This window comes from Parasteatoda tepidariorum, chromosome 9, assembly GCF_982258835.1.
Source record: "Parasteatoda tepidariorum strain Cologne lab strain chromosome 9, Ptep-v5.0, whole genome shotgun sequence".
Classification (NCBI taxonomy): Eukaryota; Metazoa; Arthropoda; class Arachnida; order Araneae; family Theridiidae; genus Parasteatoda; species Parasteatoda tepidariorum.
The window spans coordinates 34,576,910-34,599,132 of record NC_141763.1 but is presented as its reverse complement, the minus strand read 5'-3'; positions in this window follow the sequence as shown (position 1 = coordinate 34,599,132).

Genomic DNA, 22,223 nt, shown 5'->3' with positions numbered 1-22,223 from the left:
AAAGAAACACCATTCAACATGATTAAAGTGGAATCCATTACCGAAAATAATTTTATTTCAAGAATTAGTGCATATATGCAAACTAAATTAGTGATTCCTACTTAATATTGTCTCGTAAAATTACATATTAAAGAAACACCAAAGAATTGGTGTATATATGCAAACTAAATTAATGATTCATACTTAATATTGTCTCGTAAAAGTACATATTAAAGAAACACCATTTGACATGATAAAAGAGGAATCTATTACAGAAATTAATTTCATTTCAAGAATTAGTGTATATGTGCAAACTAAATTAATGATTCTTACTTAATATTGTCTCGTAAAAGTACATATTAAAGAAACACCATTTGACATGATAAAAGAGGAATCTATTACAGAAATTAATTTCATTTCAAGAATTAGTGTATATGTGCAAACTAAATTAATGATTCTTACTTAATATTGTCTCGTAAAAGTACATATTAAAGAAACACCATTTGACATGATAAAAGAGGAATCTATTACAGAAATTAATTTCATTTCAGGAATTAGTGTATATGTGCAAACTAAATTAATGATTCTTACTTAATATTGTCTCGTAAAAGTACATATTAAAGAAACACCATTTGACATGATAAAAGAGGAATCTATTACAGAAATTAATTTCATTTCAAGAATTAGTGTATATGTGCAAACTAAATTAATGATTCTTACTTAATATTGTCTCGTAAAAGTACATATTAAAGAAACGCCATTTGACATGATAAAAGAGGAATCTATTACAGAAATTAATTTCATTTCAAGAATTAGTGTATATGTGCAAACTAAATTAATGATTCTTACTTAATATTGTCTCGTAAAAGTACATATTAAAGAAACACCATTTGACATGATAAAAGAGGAATCTATTACAGAAATTAATTTCATTTCAAGAATTAGTGTATATGTGCAAACTAAATTAATGATTCTTACTTAATATTGTCTCGTAAAAGTACATATTAAAGAAACACCATTTGACATGATAAAAGAGGAATCTATTACAGAAATTAATTTCATTTCAGGAATTAGTGTATATGTGCAAACTAAATTAATGATTCTTACTTAATATTGTCTCGTAAAAGTACATATTAAAGAAACACCATTTGACATGATAAAAAAGGAATCTATTACAGAAATTAATTTCATTTCAAGAATTAGTGTATATGTGCAAACTAAATTAATGATTCTTACTTAATATTGTCTCGTAAAAGTACATATTAAAGAAACGCCATTTGACATGATAAAAGAGGAATCTATTACAGAAATTAATTTCATTTCAAGAATTAGTGTATATGTGCAAACTAAATTAATGATTCATACTTAATATTGTCTCGTAAAAGTACATATTAAAGAAACACCATTTGACATGATAAAAGAGGAATCTATTACAGAAATTAATTTCATTTCAAGAATTAGTGTATATGTGCAAACTAAATTAATGATTCTTACTTAATATTGTCTCGTAAAAGTACATATTAAAGAAACACCATTTGACATGATAAAAGAGGAATCTATTACAGAAATTAATTTCATTTCAAGAATTAGTGTATATGTGCAAACTAAATTAATGATTCTTACTTAATATTGTCTCGTAAAAGTACATATTAAAGAAACGCCATTTGACATGAGAAAAGTTGAATCCATTACCGAAATTAATTTCATTTCAAGAATTAGTGTGTATATGCAAACTAAATTAATGATTCCAACTTAATATTGTCTCGTAAAATTGCATATTAAAGAAACACCAAAGAATTGGTGTATATATGCAAACTAAATTAATGATTAATACTTAATATTGTCTCGTAAAAGTACATATTAAAGAAACGCCATTTGACATGATAAAAGAGGAATCTATTACAGAAATTAATTTCATTTCAAGAATTAGTGTATATGTGCAAACTAAATTAATGATTCTTACTTAATATTGTCTCGTAAAAGTACATATTAAAGAAACACCATTTGACATGATAAAAGAGGAATCTATTACAGAAATTAATTTCATTTCAAGAATTAGTGTATATGTGCAAACTAAATTAATGATTCTTACTTAATATTGTCTCGTAAAAGTACATATTAAAGAAACGCCATTTGACATGAGAAAAGTTGAATCCATTACCGAAATTAATTTCATTTCAAGAATTAGTGTGTATATGCAAACTAAATTAATGATTCCAACTTAATATTGTCTCGTAAAATTGCATATTAAAGAAACACCAAAGAATTGGTGTATATATGCAAACTAAATTAATGATTAATACTTAATATTGTCTCGTAAAAGTACATATTAAAGAAACACCATTTGACATGATAAAAGAGGAATCTATTACCGAAATTAATTTTAATTCAAGAATTAGTGCATAGATGCAAACTAAATTAATGATTCTTGCTTAATATTGTCTCGTGAAAGTGCATATTAAAGAAACACCATTCAACATGATTAAAGTGGAATCCATTACCGAAAATAATTTTATTTCAAGAATTAGTGCATATATGCAAACTAAATTAGTGATTCCTACTTAATATTGTCTCGTAAAATTACATATTAAAGAAACACCAAAGAATTGGTGTATATATGCAAACTAAATTAATGATTCATACTTAATATTGTCTCGTAAAAGTACATATTAAAGAAACACCATTTGACATGATAAAAGAGGAATCTATTTCAGAAATTAATTTCATTTCAAGAATTAGTGTATATGTGCAAACTAAATTAATGATTCTTACTTAATATTGTCTCGTAAAAGTACATATTAAAGAAACACCATTTGACATGATAAAAGAGGAATCTATTACAGAAATTAATTTCATTTCAAGAATTAGTGTATATGTGCAAACTAAATTAATGATTCTTACTTAATATTGTCTCGTAAAAGTACATATTAAAGAAACACCATTTGACATGATAAAAGAGGAATCTATTACAGAAATTAATTTCATTTCAGGAATTAGTGTATATGTGCAAACTAAATTAATGATTCTTACTTAATATTGCCTCGTAAAAGTACATATTAAAGAAACACCATTTGACATGATAAAAGAGGAATCTATTACAGAAATTAATTTCATTTCAAGAATTAGTGTATATGTGCAAACTAAATTAATGATTCTTACTTAATATTGTCTCGTAAAAGTACATATTAAAGAAACGCCATTTGACATGATAAAAGAGGAATCTATTACAGAAATTAATTTCATTTCAAGAATTAGTGTATATGTGCAAACTAAATTAATGATTCTTACTTAATATTGTCTCGTAAAAGTACATATTAAAGAAACACCATTTGACATGATAAAAGAGGAATCTATTACAGAAATTAATTTCATTTCAAGAATTAGTGTATATGTGCAAACTAAATTAATGATTCTTACTTAATATTGTCTCGTAAAAGTACATATTAAAGAAACGCCATTTGACATGATAAAAGAGGAATCTATTACAGAAATTAATTTCATTTCAAGAATTAGTGTATATGTGCAAACTAAATTAATGATTCATACTTAATATTGTCTCGTAAAAGTACATATTAAAGAAACACCATTTGACATGATAAAAGAGGAATCTATTACAGAAATTAATTTCATTTCAAGAATTAGTGTATATGTGCAAACTAAATTAATGATTCTTACTTAATATTGTCTCGTAAAAGTACATATTAAAGAAACACCATTTGACATGATAAAAGAGGAATCTATTACAGAAATTAATTTCATTTCAAGAATTAGTGTATATGTGCAAACTAAATTAATGATTCTTACTTAATATTGTCTCGTAAAAGTACATATTAAAGAAACGCCATTTGACATGAGAAAAGTTGAATCCATTACCGAAATTAATTTCATTTCAAAAATTAGTGTGTATATGCAAACTAAATTAATGATTCCAACTTAATATTGTCTCGTAAAATTGCATATTAAAGAAACACCAAAGAATTGGTGTATATATGCAAACTAAATTAATGATTAATACTTAATATTGTCTCGTAAAAGTACATATTAAAGAAACACCATTTGACATGATAAAAGAGGAATCTATTACCGAAATTAATTTTAATTCAAGAATTAGTGCATAGATGCAAACTAAATTAATGATTCTTGCTTAATATTGTCTCGTGAAAGTGCATATTAAAGAAACACCATTCAACATGATTAAAGTGGAATCCATTACCGAAAATAATTTTATTTCAAGAATTAGTGCATATATGCAAACTAAATTAGTGATTCCTACTTAATATTGTCTCGTAAAATTACATATTAAAGAAACACCAAAGAATTGGTGTATATATGCAAACTAAATTAATGATTAATACTTAATATTGTCTCGTAAAAGTACATATTAAAGAAACACCATTTGACATGATAAAAGAGGAATCTATTACCGAAATTAATTTTAATTCAAGAATTAGTGCATAGATGCAAACTAAATTAATGATTCTTGCTTAATATTGTCTCGTGAAAGTGCATATTAAAGAAACACCATTCAACATGATTAAAGTGGAATCCATTACCGAAAATAATTTTATTTCAAGAATTAGTGCATATATGCAAACTAAATTAGTGATTCCTACTTAATATTGTCTCGTAAAATTACATATTAAAGAAACACCAAAGAATTGGTGTATATATGCAAACTAAATTAATGATTCATACTTAATATTGTCTCGTAAAAGTACATATTAAAGAAACACCATTTGACATGATAAAAGAGGAATCTATTACAGAAATTAATTTCATTTCAAGAATTAGTGTATATGTGCAAACTAAATTAATGATTCTTACTTAATATTGTCTCGTAAAAGTACATATTAAAGAAACGCCATTTGACATGAGAAAAGTTGAATCCATTACCGAAATTAATTTCATTTCAAGAATTAGTGTGTATATGCAAACTAAATTAATGATTCCAACTTAATATTGTCTCGTAAAATTGCATATTAAAGAAACACCAAAGAATTGGTGTATATATGCAAACTAAATTAATGATTAATACTTAATATTGTCTCGTAAAAGTACATATTAAAGAAACACCATTTGACATGATAAAAGAGGAATCTATTACCGAAATTAATTTTAATTCAAGAATTAGTGCATAGATGCAAACTAAATTAATGATTCTTGCTTAATATTGTCTCGTGAAAGTGCATATTAAAGAAACACCATTCAACATGATTAAAGTGGAATCCATTACCGAAAATAATTTTATTTCAAGAATTAGTGCATACATGCAAACTAAATTAGTGATTCCTACTTAATATTGTCTCGTAAAATTACATATTAAAGAAACACCAAAGAATTGGTGTATATATGCAAACTAAATTAATGATTCATACTTAATATTGTCTCGTAAAAGTACATATTAAAGAAACGCCATTTGACATGAGAAAAGTTGAATCCATTACCGAAATTAATTTCATTTCAAAAATTAGTGTGTATATGCAAACTAAATTAATGATTTCAACTTAATATTGTCTCGTAAAATTGCATATTAAAGAAACACCAAAGAATTGGTGTATATATGCAAACTAAATTAATGATTAATACTTAATATTGTCTCGTAAAAGTACATATTAAAGAAACACCATTTGACATGATAAAAGAGGAATCTATTACCGAAATTAATTTTAATTCAAGAATTAGTGCATAGATGCAAACTAAATTAATGATTCTTGCTTAATATTGTCTCGTGAAAGTGCATATTAAAGAAACACCATTCAACATGATTAAAGTGGAATCCATTACCGAAAATAATTTTATTTCAAGAATTAGTGCATATATGCAAACTAAATTAGTGATTCCTACTTAATATTGTCTCGTAAAATTACATATTAAAGAAACACCAAAGAATTGGTGTATATATGCAAACTAAATTAATGATTAATACTTAATATTGTCTCGTAAAAGTACATATTAAAGAAACACCATTTGACATGATAAAAGAGGAATCTATTACCGAAATTAATTTTAATTCAAGAATTAGTGCATAGATGCAAACTAAATTAATGATTCTTGCTTAATATTGTCTCGTGAAAGTGCATATTAAAGAAACACCATTCAACATGATTAAAGTGGAATCCATTACCGAAAATAATTTTATTTCAAGAATTAGTGCATATATGCAAACTAAATTAGTGATTCCTACTTAATATTGTCTCGTAAAATTACATATTAAAGAAACACCAAAGAATTGGTGTATATATGCAAACTAAATTAATGATTCATACTTAATATTGTCTCGTAAAAGTACATATTAAAGAAACACCATTTGACATGATAAAAGAGGAATCTATTACAGAAATTAATTTCATTTCAAGAATTAGTGTATATGTGCAAACTAAATTAATGATTCTTACTTAATATTGTCTCGTAAAAGTACATATTAAAGAAACGCCATTTGACATGAGAAAAGTTGAATCCATTACCGAAATTAATTTCATTTCAAGAATTAGTGTGTATATGCAAACTAAATTAATGATTCCAACTTAATATTGTCTCGTAAAATTGCATATTAAAGAAACACCAAAGAATTGGTGTATATATGCAAACTAAATTAATGATTAATACTTAATATTGTCTCGTAAAAGTACATATTAAAGAAACACCATTTGACATGATAAAAGAGGAATCTATTACCGAAATTAATTTTAATTCAAGAATTAGTGCATAGATGCAAACTAAATTAATGATTCTTGCTTAATATTGTCTCGTGAAAGTGCATATTAAAGAAACACCATTCAACATGATTAAAGTGGAATCCATTACCGAAAATAATTTTATTTCAAGAATTAGTGCATATATGCAAACTAAATTAGTGATTCCTACTTAATATTGTCTCGTAAAATTACATATTAAAGAAACACCAAAGAATGGGTGTATATATGCAAACTAAATTAATGATTCATACTTAATATTGTCTCGTAAAAGTACATATTAAAGAAACACCATTTGACATGATAAAAGAGGAATCTATTACAGAAATTAATTTCATTTCAAGAATTAGTGTATATGTGCAAACTAAATTAATGATTCTTACTTAATATTGTCTCGTAAAAGTACATATTAAAGAAACGCCATTTGACATGAGAAAAGTTGAATCCATTACCGAAATTAATTTCATTTCAAGAATTAGTGTGTATATGCAAACTAAATTAATGATTCCAACTTAATATTGTCTCGTAAAATTGCATATTAAAGAAACACCAAAGAATTGGTGTATATATGCAAACTAAATTAATGATTAATACTTAATATTGTCTCGTAAAAGTACATATTAAAGAAACACCATTTGACATGATAAAAGAGGAATCTATTACCGAAATTAATTTTAATTCAAGAATTAGTGCATAGATGCAAACTAAATTAATGATTCTTGCTTAATATTGTCTCGTGAAAGTGCATATTAAAGAAACACCATTCAACATGATTAAAGTGGAATCCATTACCGAAAATAATTTTATTTCAAGAATTAGTGCATACATGCAAACTAAATTAGTGATTCCTACTTAATATTGTCTCGTAAAATTACATATTAAAGAAACACCAAAGAATTGGTGTATATATGCAAACTAAATTAATGATTCATACTTAATATTGTCTCGTAAAAGTACATATTAAAGAAACGCCATTTGACATGAGAAAAGTTGAATCCATTACCGAAATTAATTTCATTTCAAGAATTAGTGTGTATATGCAAACTAAATTAATGATTCCAACTTAATATTGTCTCGTAAAATTGCATATTAAAGAAACACCAAAGAATTGGTGTATATATGCAAACTAAATTAATGATTAATACTTAATATTGTCTCGTAAAAGTACATATTAAAGAAACACCATTTGACATGATAAAAGAGGAATCTATTACCGAAATTAATTTTAATTCAAGAATTAGTGCATAGATGCAAACTAAATTAATGATTCTTGCTTAATATTGTCTCGTGAAAGTGCATATTAAAGAAACACCATTCAACATGATTAAAGTGGAATCCATTACCGAAAATAATTTTATTTCAAGAATTAGTGCATACATGCAAACTAAATTAGTGATTCCTACTTAATATTGTCTCGTAAAATTACATATTAAAGAAACACCAAAGAATTGGTGTATATATGCAAACTAAATTAATGATTCTTACTTAATATTGTCTCGTAAAAGTACATATTAAAGAAACGCCATTTGACATGAGAAAAGTTGAATCCATTACCGAAATTAATTTCATTTCAAGAATTAGTGTGTATATGCAAACTAAATTAATGATTCCAACTTAATATTGTCTCGTAAAATTGCATATTAAAGAAACACCAAAGAATTGGTGTATATATGCAAACTAAATTAATGATTAATACTTAATATTGTCTCGTAAAAGTACATATTAAAGAAACACCATTTGACATGATAAAAGAGGAATCTATTACCGAAATTAATTTTAATTCAAGAATTAGTGCATAGATGCAAACTAAATTAATGATTCTTGCTTAATATTGTCTCGTGAAAGTGCATATTAAAGAAACACCATTCAACATGATTAAAGTGGAATCCATTACCGAAAATAATTTTATTTCAAGAATTAGTGCATACATGCAAACTAAATTAGTGATTCCTACTTAATATTGTCTCGTAAAATTACATATTAAAGAAACACCAAAGAATTGGTGTATATATGCAAACTAAATTAATGATTCTTACTTAATATTGTCTCGTAAAAGTACATATTAAAGAAACGCCATTTGACATGAGAAAAGTTGAATCCATTACCGAAATTAATTTCATTTCAAGAATTAGTGTGTATATGCAAACTAAATTAATGATTCCAACTTAATATTGTCTCGTAAAATTGCATATTAAAGAAACACCAAAGAATTGGTGTATATATGCAAACTAAATTAATGATTAATACTTAATATTGTCTCGTAAAAGTACATATTAAAGAAACACCATTTGACATGATAAAAGAGGAATCTATTACCGAAATTAATTTTAATTCAAGAATTAGTGCATAGATGCAAACTAAATTAATGATTCTTGCTTAATATTGTCTCGTGAAAGTGCATATTAAAGAAACACCATTCAACATGATTAAAGTGGAATCCATTACCGAAAATAATTTTATTTCAAGAATTAGTGCATACATGCAAACTAAATTAGTGATTCCTACTTAATATTGTCTCGTAAAATTACATATTAAAGAAACACCAAAGAATTGGTGTATATATGCAAACTAAATTAATGATTCATACTTAATATTGTCTCGTAAAAGTACATATTAAAGAAACACCATTTGACATGATAAAAGAGGAATCTATTACAGAAATTAATTTCATTTCAAGAATTAGTGTATATGTGCAAACTAAATTAATGATTCTTACTTAATATTGTCTCGTAAAAGTACATATTAAAGAAACGCCATTTGACATGAGAAAAGTTGAATCCATTACCGAAATTAATTTCATTTCAAGAATTAGTGTGTATATGCAAACTAAATTAATGATTCCAACTTAATATTGTCTCGTAAAATTGCATATTAAAGAAACACCAAAGAATTGGTGTATATATGCAAACTAAATTAATGATTAATACTTAATATTGTCTCGTAAAAGTACATATTAAAGAAACACCATTTGACATGATAAAAGAGGAATCTATTACCGAAATTAATTTTAATTCAAGAATTAGTGCATAGATGCAAACTAAATTAATGATTCTTGCTTAATATTGTCTCGTGAAAGTGCATATTAAAGAAACACCATTCAACATGATTAAAGTGGAATCCATTACCGAAAATAATTTTATTTCAAGAATTAGTGCATATATGCAAACTAAATTAGTGATTCCTACTTAATATTGTCTCGTAAAATTACATATTAAAGAAACACCAAAGAATTGGTGTATATATGCAAACTAAATTAATGATTCATACTTAATATTGTCTCGTAAAAGTACATATTAAAGAAACACCATTTGACATGATAAAAGAGGAATCTATTACAGAAATTAATTTCATTTCAAGAATTAGTGTATATGTGCAAACTAAATTAATGATTCTTACTTAATATTGTCTCGTAAAAGTACATATTAAAGAAACGCCATTTGACATGAGAAAAGTTGAATCCATTACCGAAATTAATTTCATTTCAAGAATTAGTGTGTATATGCAAACTAAATTAATGATTCCAACTTAATATTGTCTCGTAAAATTGCATATTAAAGAAACACCAAAGAATTGGTGTATATATGCAAACTAAATTAATGATTAATACTTAATATTGTCTCGTAAAAGTACAAATTAAAGAAACACCATTTGACATGATAAAAGAGGAATCTATTACAGAAATTAATTTCATTTCAAGAATTAGTGTATATGTGCAAACTAAATTAATGATTCTTACTTAATATTGTCTCGTAAAAGTACATATTAAAGAAACGCCATTTGACATGAGAAAAGTTGAATCCATTACCGAAATTAATTTCATTTCAAGAATTAGTGTGTATATGCAAACTAAATTAATGATTCCAACTTAATATTGTCTCGTAAAATTGCATATTAAAGAAACACCAAAGAATTGGTGTATATATGCAAACTAAATTAATGATTAATACTTAATATTGTCTCGTAAAAGTACATATTAAAGAAACACCATTTGACATGATACAAGAGGAATCTATTACAGAAATTAATTTCATTTCAAGAATTAGTGTATATGTGCAAACTAAATTAATGATTCTTACTTAATATTGTCTCGTAAAAGTACATATTAAAGAAACGCCATTTGACATGAGAAAAGTTGAATCCATTACCGAAATTAATTTCATTTCAAGAATTAGTGTGTATATGCAAACTAAATTAATGATTCCAACTTAATATTGTCTCGTAAAATTGCATATTAAAGAAACACCAAAGAATTGGTGTATATATGCAAACTAAATTAATGATTAATACTTAATATTGTCTCGTAAAAGCACATATTAAAGAAACACCATTTGACATGATAAAAGAGGAATCTATTACCGAAATTAATTTTAATTCAAGAATTAGTGCATAGATGCAAATTAAATTAATGATTCTTGCTTAATATTGTCTCGTGAAAGTGCATATTAAAGAAACACCATTCGACATGATTAAAGTGGAATCCATTACCGAAAATAATTTTATTTCAAGAATTAGTGCATATATGCAAACTAAATTAGTGATTCCTACTTAATATTGTCTCGTAAAATTACATATTAAAGAAACACCAAAGAATTGGTGTATATATGCAAACTAAATTAATGATTCATACTTAATATTGTCTCGTAAAAGTACATATTAAAGAAACACCATTTGACATGATAAAAGAGGAATCTATTACAGAAATTAATTTCATTTCAAGAATTAGTGTATATGTGCAAACTAAATTAATGATTCTTACTTAATATTGTCTCGTAAAAGTACATATTAAAGAAACGCCATTTGACATGAGAAAAGTTGAATCCATTTCCGAAATTAATTTCATTTCAAGAATTAGTGTGTATATGCAAACTAAATTAATGATTCATACTTAATATTGTCTCGTAAAAGTACATATTAAAGAAACACCATTTGACATGATACAAGAGGAATCTATTACAGAAATTAATTTCATTTCAAGAATTAGTGCATATGTGCAAACTAAATTAATGATTCTTACTTAATATTGTCTCGTAAAAGTACATATTAAAGAAACGCCATTTGACATGAGAAAAGTTGAATCCATTACCGAAATTAATTTCATTTCAAGAATTAGTGTGTATATGCAAACTAAATTAATGATTCCAACTTAATATTGTCTCGTAAAATTGCATATTAAAGAAACACCAAAGAATTGGTGTTTATATGCAAACTAAATTAATGATTAATACTTAATATTGTCTCGTAAAAGCACATATTAAAGAAACACCATTTGACATGATAAAAGAGGAATCTATTACCGAAATTAATTTTAATTCAAGAATTAGTGCATAGATGCAAATTAAATTAATGATTCTTGCTTAATATTGTCTCGTGAAAGTGCATATTAAAGAAACACCATTCGACATGATTAAAGTGGAATCCATTACCGAAATTAATTTCATTTCAAGAATTAGTGTATATGTGCAAACTAAATTAATGATTCTTACTTAATATTGTCTCGTAAAAGTACATATTAAAGAAACGCCATTTGACATGAGAAAAGTTGAATCCATTACCGAAATTAATTTCATTTCAAGAATTAGTGTATATGTGCAAACTAAATTAATGATTCTTACTTAATATTGTCTCGTAAAAGTACATATTAAAGAAACGCCATTTGACATGAGAAAAGTTGAATCCATTACCGAAATTAATTTCATTTCAAGAATTAGTGTATATGTGCAAACTAAATTAATGATTCTTACTTAATATTGTCTCGTGAAAGTGCATATTAAAGAAACACCATTCGACATGATTAAAGTGGAATCCATTACCGAAAATAATTTTATTTCAAGAATTAGTGCATATATGCAAACTAAATTAGTGATTCCTACTTAATATTGTCTCGTAAAATTACATATTAAAGAAACACCAAAGAATTGGTGTATATATGCAAACTAAATTAATGATTCTTACTTAATATTGTCTCGTAAAAGTACATATTAAAGAAACGCCATTTGACATGAGAAAAGTTGAATCCATTTCCGAAATTAATTTCATTTCAAGAATTAGTGTATATGTGCAAACTAAATTAATGATTCTTACTTAATATTGTCTCGTAAAAGTACATATTAAAGAAACGCCATTTGACATGAGAAAAGTTGAATCCATTACCGAAATTAATTTCATTTCAAGAATTAGTGTATATGTGCAAACTAAATTAATGATTCTTACTTAATATTGTCTCGTAAAAGTACATATTAAAGAAACGCCATTTGACATGAGAAAAGTTGAATCCATTACCGAAATTAATTTCATTTCAAGAATTAGTGTATATGTGCAAACTAAATTAATGATTCTTACTTAATATTGTCTCGTAAAAGTACATATTAAAGAAACGCCATTTGACATGAGAAAAGTTGAATCCATTACCGAAATTAATTTCATTTCAAGAATTAGTGTATATGTGCAAACTAAATTAATGATTCTTACTTAATATTGTCTCGTAAAAGTACATATTAAAGAAACGCCATTTGACATGAGAAAAGTTGAATCCATTTCCGAAATTAATTTCATTTCAAGAATTAGTGTATATGTGCAAACTAAATTAATGATTCTTACTTAATATTGTCTCGTAAAAGTACATATTAAAGAAACGCCATTTGACATGAGAAAAGTTGAATCCATTACCGAAATTAATTTCATTTCAAGAATTAGTGTATATGTGCAAACTAAATTAATGATTCTTACTTAATATTGTCTCGTAAAAGTACATATTAAAGAAACGCCATTTGGCATGAGAAAAGTTGAATCCATTACCGAAATTAATTTCATTTCAAGAATTAGTGTATATGTGCAAACTAAATTAATGATTCTTACTTAATATTGTCTCGTAAAAGTACATATTAAAGAAACGCCATTTGACATGAGAAAAGTTGAATCCATTACCGAAATTAATTTCATTTCAAGAATTAGTGTATATGTGCAAACTAAATTAATGATTCTTACTTAATATTGTCTCGTAAAAGTACATATTAAAGAAACGCCATTTGACATGAGAAAAGTTGAATCCATTACCGAAATTAATTTCATTTCAAGAATTAGTGTATATGTGCAAACTAAATTAATGATTCTTACTTAATATTGTCTCGTAAAAGTACATATTAAAGAAACGCCATTTGGCATGAGAAAAGTTGAATCCATTACCGAAATTAATTTCATTTCAAGAATTAGTGTATATGTGCAAACTAAATTAATGATTCTTACTTAATATTGTCTCGTAAAAGTACATATTAAAGAAACGCCATTTGACATGAGAAAAGTTGAATCCATTACCGAAATTAATTTCATTTCAAGAATTAGCGTATATGTGCAAACTAAATTAATGATTCTTACTTAATATTGTCTCGTAAAAGTACATATTAAAGAAACGCCATTTGGCATGAGAAAAGTTGAATCCATTACCGAAATTAATTTCATTTCAAGAATTAGTGTATATGTGCAAACTAAATTAATGATTCTTACTTAATATTGTCTCGTAAAAGTACATATTAAAGAAACGCCATTTGACATGAGAAAAGTTGAATCCATTACCGAAATTAATTTCATTTCAAGAATTAGTGTATATGTGCAAACTAAATTAATGATTCTTACTTAATATTGTCTCGTAAAAGTACATATTAAAGAAACGCCATTTGACATGAGAAAAGTTGAATCCATTACCGAAATTAATTTCATTTCAAGAATTAGTGTATATGTGCAAACTAAATTAATGATTCTTACTTAATATTGTCTCGTAAAAGTACATATTAAAGAAACGCCATTTGGCATGAGAAAAGTTGAATCCATTACCGAAATTAATTTCATTTCAAGAATTAGTGTATATGTGCAAACTAAATTAATGATTCTTACTTAATATTGTCTCGTAAAAGTACATATTAAAGAAACGCCATTTGACATGAGAAAAGTTGAATCCATTACCGAAATTAATTTCATTTCAAGAATTAGTGTATATGTGCAAACTAAATTAATGATTCTTACTTAATATTGTCTCGTAAAAGTACATATTAAAGAAACGCCATTTGGCATGAGAAAAGTTGAATCCATTACCGAAATTAATTTCATTTCAAGAATTAGTGTATATGTGCAAACTAAATTAATGATTCTTACTTAATATTGTCTCGTAAAAGTACATATTAAAGAAGCACCATTTGACAATATAAATGTGAAATCCATTACCAAAATTAACTAAGCATCATAAGCGTCAATGACAGAATGGCAATTTCTTACGGTTCTCATATACGAATAAGTACCTGATTTTCATTAATTTAGATTTTTAACACATTTTTGTTCCTTTCTATTGGTACCTAGAACCAAAACTAATTAATTGTAATTTCCGAAAATATTTATTAATGATGCTAATATTTTTAAAACCATTTTTGGCGAATTAATATCGGTACTTATTTCAATTTTCGTAAAGAATAGCCAAGTCGGTACCTAATATAGGTACTGTTTATTTTTATAGGCATGTTATATGTTTGTTCTTTCCTCCGAAACGCAGAAAAGTACCCTAATAGTATTCTAATATTTTGCTTTCATTAAATTACTATTTTTCTTTTTTTAACTTTTTTCTTTAAACATGTTAAAAGTCAGGTTATTATTAGTTAACAAGTTACAAAATGCACAAACAGCGGAGTTCGAAGTATTATTTACGTAGACTGCAAGAAACAGAGATGCTTTACTTCAACATTTCATTTTATGATGATAAACTTTGTCATTTCAATGATAACTTCATTCATGGAGTTTTATTGAACAATTTCCGTTTAAAATAAACTTCCTGTTTGGATGCGATAGACTGAGATAAGACACGATAACTAAAATGTTTCTATGAAATTGGAGAACGATGTCAAAACCATGTATATTTAAATTTTAAGAACCTTATTTTTATCTTTTCAGAATTTAAATTTTTTTTATTGAATTTTTTTTTTAAATATTTTTTTAAGATAAAATAGCAACACTTGCTAGGGTTAAGCTATTCATCCTTAAATTTTTATTATTATTATTTTTTTGTTTATTTATGCTAATAACTTCCTGTTTGTCAGAAACATTAAGAAAATTGACGAAATAAAGTTATCTGAGCAGTAATCTGAATTGGTTTTTTATTTAATTTTATAACCGTCGTTGAACAAACGACGCAATTTAGGATTTACGGGCTACTAATGCTCAACTCCGTAGCTTTGTAATTATGAACTCAATCCAGAAGACAAGGGAACTCCTGGATCAAGTATTGGGAGAAATTTGCCTTCGTGGAGGTCTTTTTGATTCAACTTACTCGCATTTGCTTTACATGGAGAGAAAAACCACGAAAACCCTCCACGATTAGCCTGACGGCAAAGGGACTCTTATGATCCGTCTACCACTGCGGTTATTTTAAGCCAGCACTGTGGTCGGTGCGAGCCAGGTGCGGAATTCGAATAGACCAACTATCGTATCGGAATAGGAACCCGGGTCCCTTACTTGGCAGGCGAATGCTCTATTCCCTGAGCCACCACTAGAAGGTTACGATTTTTGTTTGTCTCACTCGCTCTCTGAGTTCTGGAATATTTATGGTCTAGATTGATACAAATGGTAGATTATGCTTTCTTAAAAGTAAATTAAATACGCAACCCATACGTCAGTGAAACCATTGATTTATATACTTTCCGTACTCAATTATCAGTCAGATTCGAAACGTTCTTTGTTTCTGTATTGCTTTCGTTGCCATCACGGTAAAAGAAATTTCATCGGTTTTGTTCTCAGGCATGTGTATTTTATGTAATTTAAGCCTCGTGAAAGTAAAAATATAGCTCGAAATCCTTATGCAAACAGCGTATATTTAAAAGCATAATTAAAGCCAAAATGTAGCTCAGTTAATTTATGTATGTGATTAGTCCAAAATGGCAACAATCTGATTTGAAAATGCCTTCTCAGTGTGTTCGATTGCAAATCAGTCACATTACACGCGGAAAATTCGTGTATGCGAATTCGGAGATGTAAACAGGAGCCTAATTGGTGAAATATATTTTCCCTCGATAAAATCACCAATCGGACTCTCGCTAGCACATGTGATTTTTTTTCTCATGCAGTGTGAATAGACCTTAGTTGCATTCCCTTTGAACAAGCATAAATATTGCACCAATCAGATTCGAAAACACTTCTTGTTCTACTATGCTCTTGGTGGCCAATAGAACGAAAAAAAATTTGTGGATTGGGTTAGCACGTAAATATTTTAGCCTTTATAAAATAGATTCCACAAATTTAATTTGCGTATATCCATTTATTTAAACTGTCCTCCCTGTTTAATAAAAGTTTGTTTATCTATTTTGAATCTTTGTTTTTCTTTAAAATTAAACAAATGATTGTTGTTGTAGTTCATTTACGTCGTACAAGAGCTTTACAATGGGCTATTGGCGACGGTCTGGGAAATATGCCTGAGGATGATCCGAAGACATGCCATCACAATTTTGATCCCCAACACCTCCGCCAACGGCCTGCACGCGAAGTCGAGCACTTTACGGTAGAACAGTTTAACGAGAACCAATACCGCACACCCTCGATCCCTACGCAGACTGATCCAAGTGATCATCCATCCGCAGACTGACCATAGCCAGTGATGCTTGACATCGGTGATCTGCTGGGAAACGTGTCTTAACGATCAGTCCACTGCGGAACTGAAACAAATAAAATTTCAGTTTCTGTGGATATCGTTTATCATGATAAAGTGAGAAAAAATTTATATCATAATGAAAAAATTGAAAGTAAAACTAGTAAACTCACAACAATATCGTGTTGTGAACTATCGATATATTATAATGGAAAGTTATCAATAATGATCACGATATTATCATATACTCGATATGGTAGTGGCGGTATATCGTGGGAATACATTTATGAATATCGTTATTTCGATTTTGAAAAATATATATTTTCACGATGTATAGCGGAGCTCTTGTAATCACATTCACGTTAATACCGAATGAGACTCGTATCACACCACAACACCAATTGAAATTGTCAATATAGTGTTTAATCTTCAGAGAAGGAGTGCCGATAAGAGGGGCGGCTCTTCTCTGTCGCCACTTTCTGTGGTATTATCTCATCAAAAACATAGCAGGCACTTCCGAGAAGATCTGATCAATCGAAACCGAACATTTTTTTTTATCCCTCATTTTTGTTTTTATTAGCACTCTAAGTGATTGTTTCCATTTACTTCGACAGGTACATGTTCGATTTTTTCGAATATTGTTTAGTTCAGATGGTCCCGGTGCGGGGGCGAAATATTCTGTCACTGATGAATTTTCATGAATCGTCTCTCACGACAAATGTGATGATGGATGTTAATGTCCTCTCGAGTATGTGATGTTTTCCGTTCAGTGCAAGTGCAAAATTCACCTATTTACAAACATTGTTGAAACTGAAGATTACGTAAATTGAAGAGCGATGGATTTATATATCAATGAAAAAGTTTTTAGAGATAAATAAATGGAATAAATAATTTATAATAAAAAATTTTGATGTAATTAAAAATTTTGATGTAATAAAAAAATTTGATGTAATTAAAAATTTTGATGTAATAAAAAATTTTGATATGTAATAAAAAATTTATGTTGTTTAAAACTAATAACTTTTTATATAAGTTATAATGAAAAACAAAGGCATCAATTTATGTGTACAACTGCTTCTATTGCCTCAGACATACCGGTTAAATTATCACTGCAAGCAATAAGCATGTCTTGCATACCTCTGTTCTTTACTTTTTTATAGAATCTTTCGTAAGTAGTAACGGTAATTAGACCGGCAGATGTTTGATATTTCGATTATTTATTAATATAAATAGATAAATTTTTACTTTTTTTAGTAGATTTTTAAATTTTAAAATTTTTCTGTAGGATTAATACTAGACCATTGCGCGATTATATATGCAGGCAATTTTGTTTTCCGATTGCTTAAAACTGCTTATGCAAGGATATTAAACATTTATCTATTATTGGAGTTTAAATATCGATATTTTTATTCATCGAAAAATACATTTACTTATGTGATCAGAGAATACTGTTTTTTTTTCACCAAGATTTTTTTAAAAAAAATACAAGAAGAAGAGGAATTCTTCTTGTATTTAATTCTTATTTTATCATAGTCAAACAAAACAATCAAATGGTATTCAAACTGTTAATATTATTGTTGTTAGTGAGAAAAACATTTTATTAACTACTTTCACCCAATACGGTTAAAAACCCAGAATTTTATCGCACCAACTAGGCATGAAGCCATTTAAATCCTTGCAGCTAAGAACAAGTTATAGCCGGGAAGGCTAATTTGTCAATTTCATGACCGACGAAATGGAGGTTCGACCCGCAGCGCTGACATCAAAATATTTCCTCCATTCCCTTCAACACATGAAGGGGTTGCAATGTCCTGCACGCCCCAATTTGTGACCCTGGACTAAAAAAATACTCTCTCTCATTCACGCATAGATGGCAGCTTAAAGTTACTTAACACAAAAGTGTGGTATTTCCCATCTCTTGCGATAAGTGAAACAACCAGACAAACTATTTAAACCAGCACTCCCCGATTCCATTGATAAAACACAACTCAAACACAACTTAACTCCAATGCCCATTACCTTACGAAAAGCCTAGATCCAATGTCCAATTAAATTTTTATTTTACGGTTTTGAAGCCATGATAGTGAGAAATGGCCAAAAGAAACATTTAGTTTCGTATTCATGGTTTTTTTCAACGATACTCGTTGTAAGAGGTTTTAAAACCGCAAAGCTAAAAAATATCCTTCGCCTTGTAAACTTCACGGTTATTCAGGAGGATAGACTGCTGCTGGCTATTTTACCGCAATTTTATAATGAAAATTTCAAAAGTATGACGCAAAATATCCTCAATGGTAGACGAATCATGGATTAAAATCCTTTTGCCGTCGGGCTAACCGTAGAAATTCTTCAAAGTTTTCCTCTCCATGTAACGCAAATACAAAACTATCAAAAATATTCTATAACTATCATAAATATCAAACTGAACTATCAAGTTTTTATTAAAAAATTTTCCATGAAGGCTGATTTGTCCATTGCTGATTTAGCAGTTCCCTTGTCTTCTGTGTTGAGTTCAAATTACAAGGCTGCAAAGTTAAACATTGATACTCGTAAACGCAGAATTCGATCGGCTGTTCAACACCGGTAATGAAACAAAATAAAAAAAGAGTATTATGTAGAAAAAAAAAGAACATTCAAACTTCAAAATAACATGAAAATAGCTGGGTTTTTTTTTCCTTTATTTATCAGTTTCTAAAAATAGAAGTCCTTACTTTTGAAATTGCCTTCATATACAATATTAAATATTTACAATATATTAAGTATAAAAGAAGTTTAATTAATTCGAAGAAAATCATCGAATTCAAAACGTTCTTTATCTTAAGATCAATTCATCTGTTGACAGACAAATATGTTCGATATAAATCTTTTATTTCAAATAATAATGACTTGCCTAGAGAGAAGTTCGAAAAGGTGTTGGCTCAGAATATTCTTGAAACGCTTTGAGGTCTATCTCAATCGTTTTATCAAAGTATGACTTATCTATTAAAACATGCATTTCATTCAATAAAATAGTCATCTTATCGTCGCCTTCATATCATCACGCAAAGATTCCATGCAAACGATATTAGTATTATCCTTGGTAAAGAGATATTAATTAAAAACGAAAGAATCATGTTACATCCATGAATATCATTACATGTTGACTTTTAATCTTGCTTTATCGGTTGCGAAATAGAAAATATGTATACTACTAATCTGCTGGAAATGATTCTAACTTGATTGTAATAAAAGCTTAAGATTCTAATGCTATAACAACTGAAATACTCTAAAATTTTAGATTCTAATGCTAAAATAACTGAAATATTCTAAAAGTTTAGACTCTAATGCTAAAATAACTGAAATATTCTAAAAGTTTAGATTCTAATTTATGTATAATAAAAGTTTAAGATTCTAATGCTAAAATAACTGAAATATTCTAAAAGTTTAGATTCTAATTTATATATAATAAAAGTTTAAGATTCTAATGCTAAAATAACTGAAATATTCTAAAAGTTTAGATTCTAATGCTAAAATAACTGAAATATTCTAAAAGTTTAGATTCTAATGCTAAAATAACTGAAATATTCTAAAAGTTTAAATTCTAATGCTAAAATAACTGAAATATTCTAAAGGTTCAGATTCTAATTTATATATAATAAAAGTTTAAGATTCTAATGCTAAAATAACTGAAATATTCTAAAAGTTTAGATTCTAATTTATATATAATAAAAGTTTAAGATTCTAATGCTAAAATAGCTAAAATATACTAAAAGTTTAGAATCTAATTTATATATAATAATAGTTTAAGATTCTAATGCTAAAATAACTAAAATATTCTAAAAGTTCAGATTCTAATTTATATATAATAAAAATTTAAGACTCTAATGCTAAAATAACTAAAATATTCTAAAAGTTCAGATTCTGATTTATATATAATAAAGTTTAAGACTCTAATGCTAAAATAACTAAAATATTCTAAAAGTTTAGATTCGAATTTTTTTTTTTTTTTTTTTTTTTTTTTTTTTTTTTTTTTAACAAACAGAAACTTTATTGGGAACAAAAACAAACACAAAAATACAAAGAATATAAACTGCTGTTTGTAGAAAATGCAACACCATGAAAGAATCATCAGAATCAAATGAAATTTAATGCAGAAACGACTTGTACTGATACAAATAAATGATGAAATTTTCAAAACAAAAGAAACAAATTAAGCGTCCGAAATCAGTATTTGGTGCAGCCACCACGCGCTGCAATAAGTGCTGCTATACGACGTGGCATGGAGTCAAACAGATGTTGAATATCTGCTTGAGGAAGAGAATTCCATATCGCTTGTATGCGCAACCAAAGTTCGTCTTTGGAAACTGCAGGACGCGGATCACGAGTGAGACGCCGACCAACCATATCCCACACGTGCTCAATAGGCGACATATCCGGCGAATAAGCAGGCCAAGGAAGAAGTTGCATGCGTTGTGCTGAACAGAAGTCTCTAACAGTCCGCGCAACATGTGGGCGTGCATTATCCTGCTGAAAGATAGCTCCAGGGATGCCTTGAAGGAAAGGAACGACTTCGGGCTGTAGCACTTCACGGACGTATCTGTTGCTATTGAGATTACCCTCAATTCGTATCAAATTGGATCGTCCATGATACGAAATCGCACCCCAGACCATAACTCCGGGTGTTCGACCACTATGTCGTTCAATAATACACTCAGGAAGGCAGCGTTGACCGGCATAACGTCTAACACGAACACGGCCATCATGGGTCCACAAATTGAAGCGTGATTCATCTGAAAAGACAACTTGGTGCCAATCAGCTCGCCAGTCTCTGTGCTCAAGAGCCCACTGCCGACGCAGCCGTCGATGATCCGCCGTGAGGGGAATCCTGTATAATGGCACCCTTGCACGCAATCCACGGCGCAGCAGACGACGACGAATTGACGAAGCCGACAATTGTA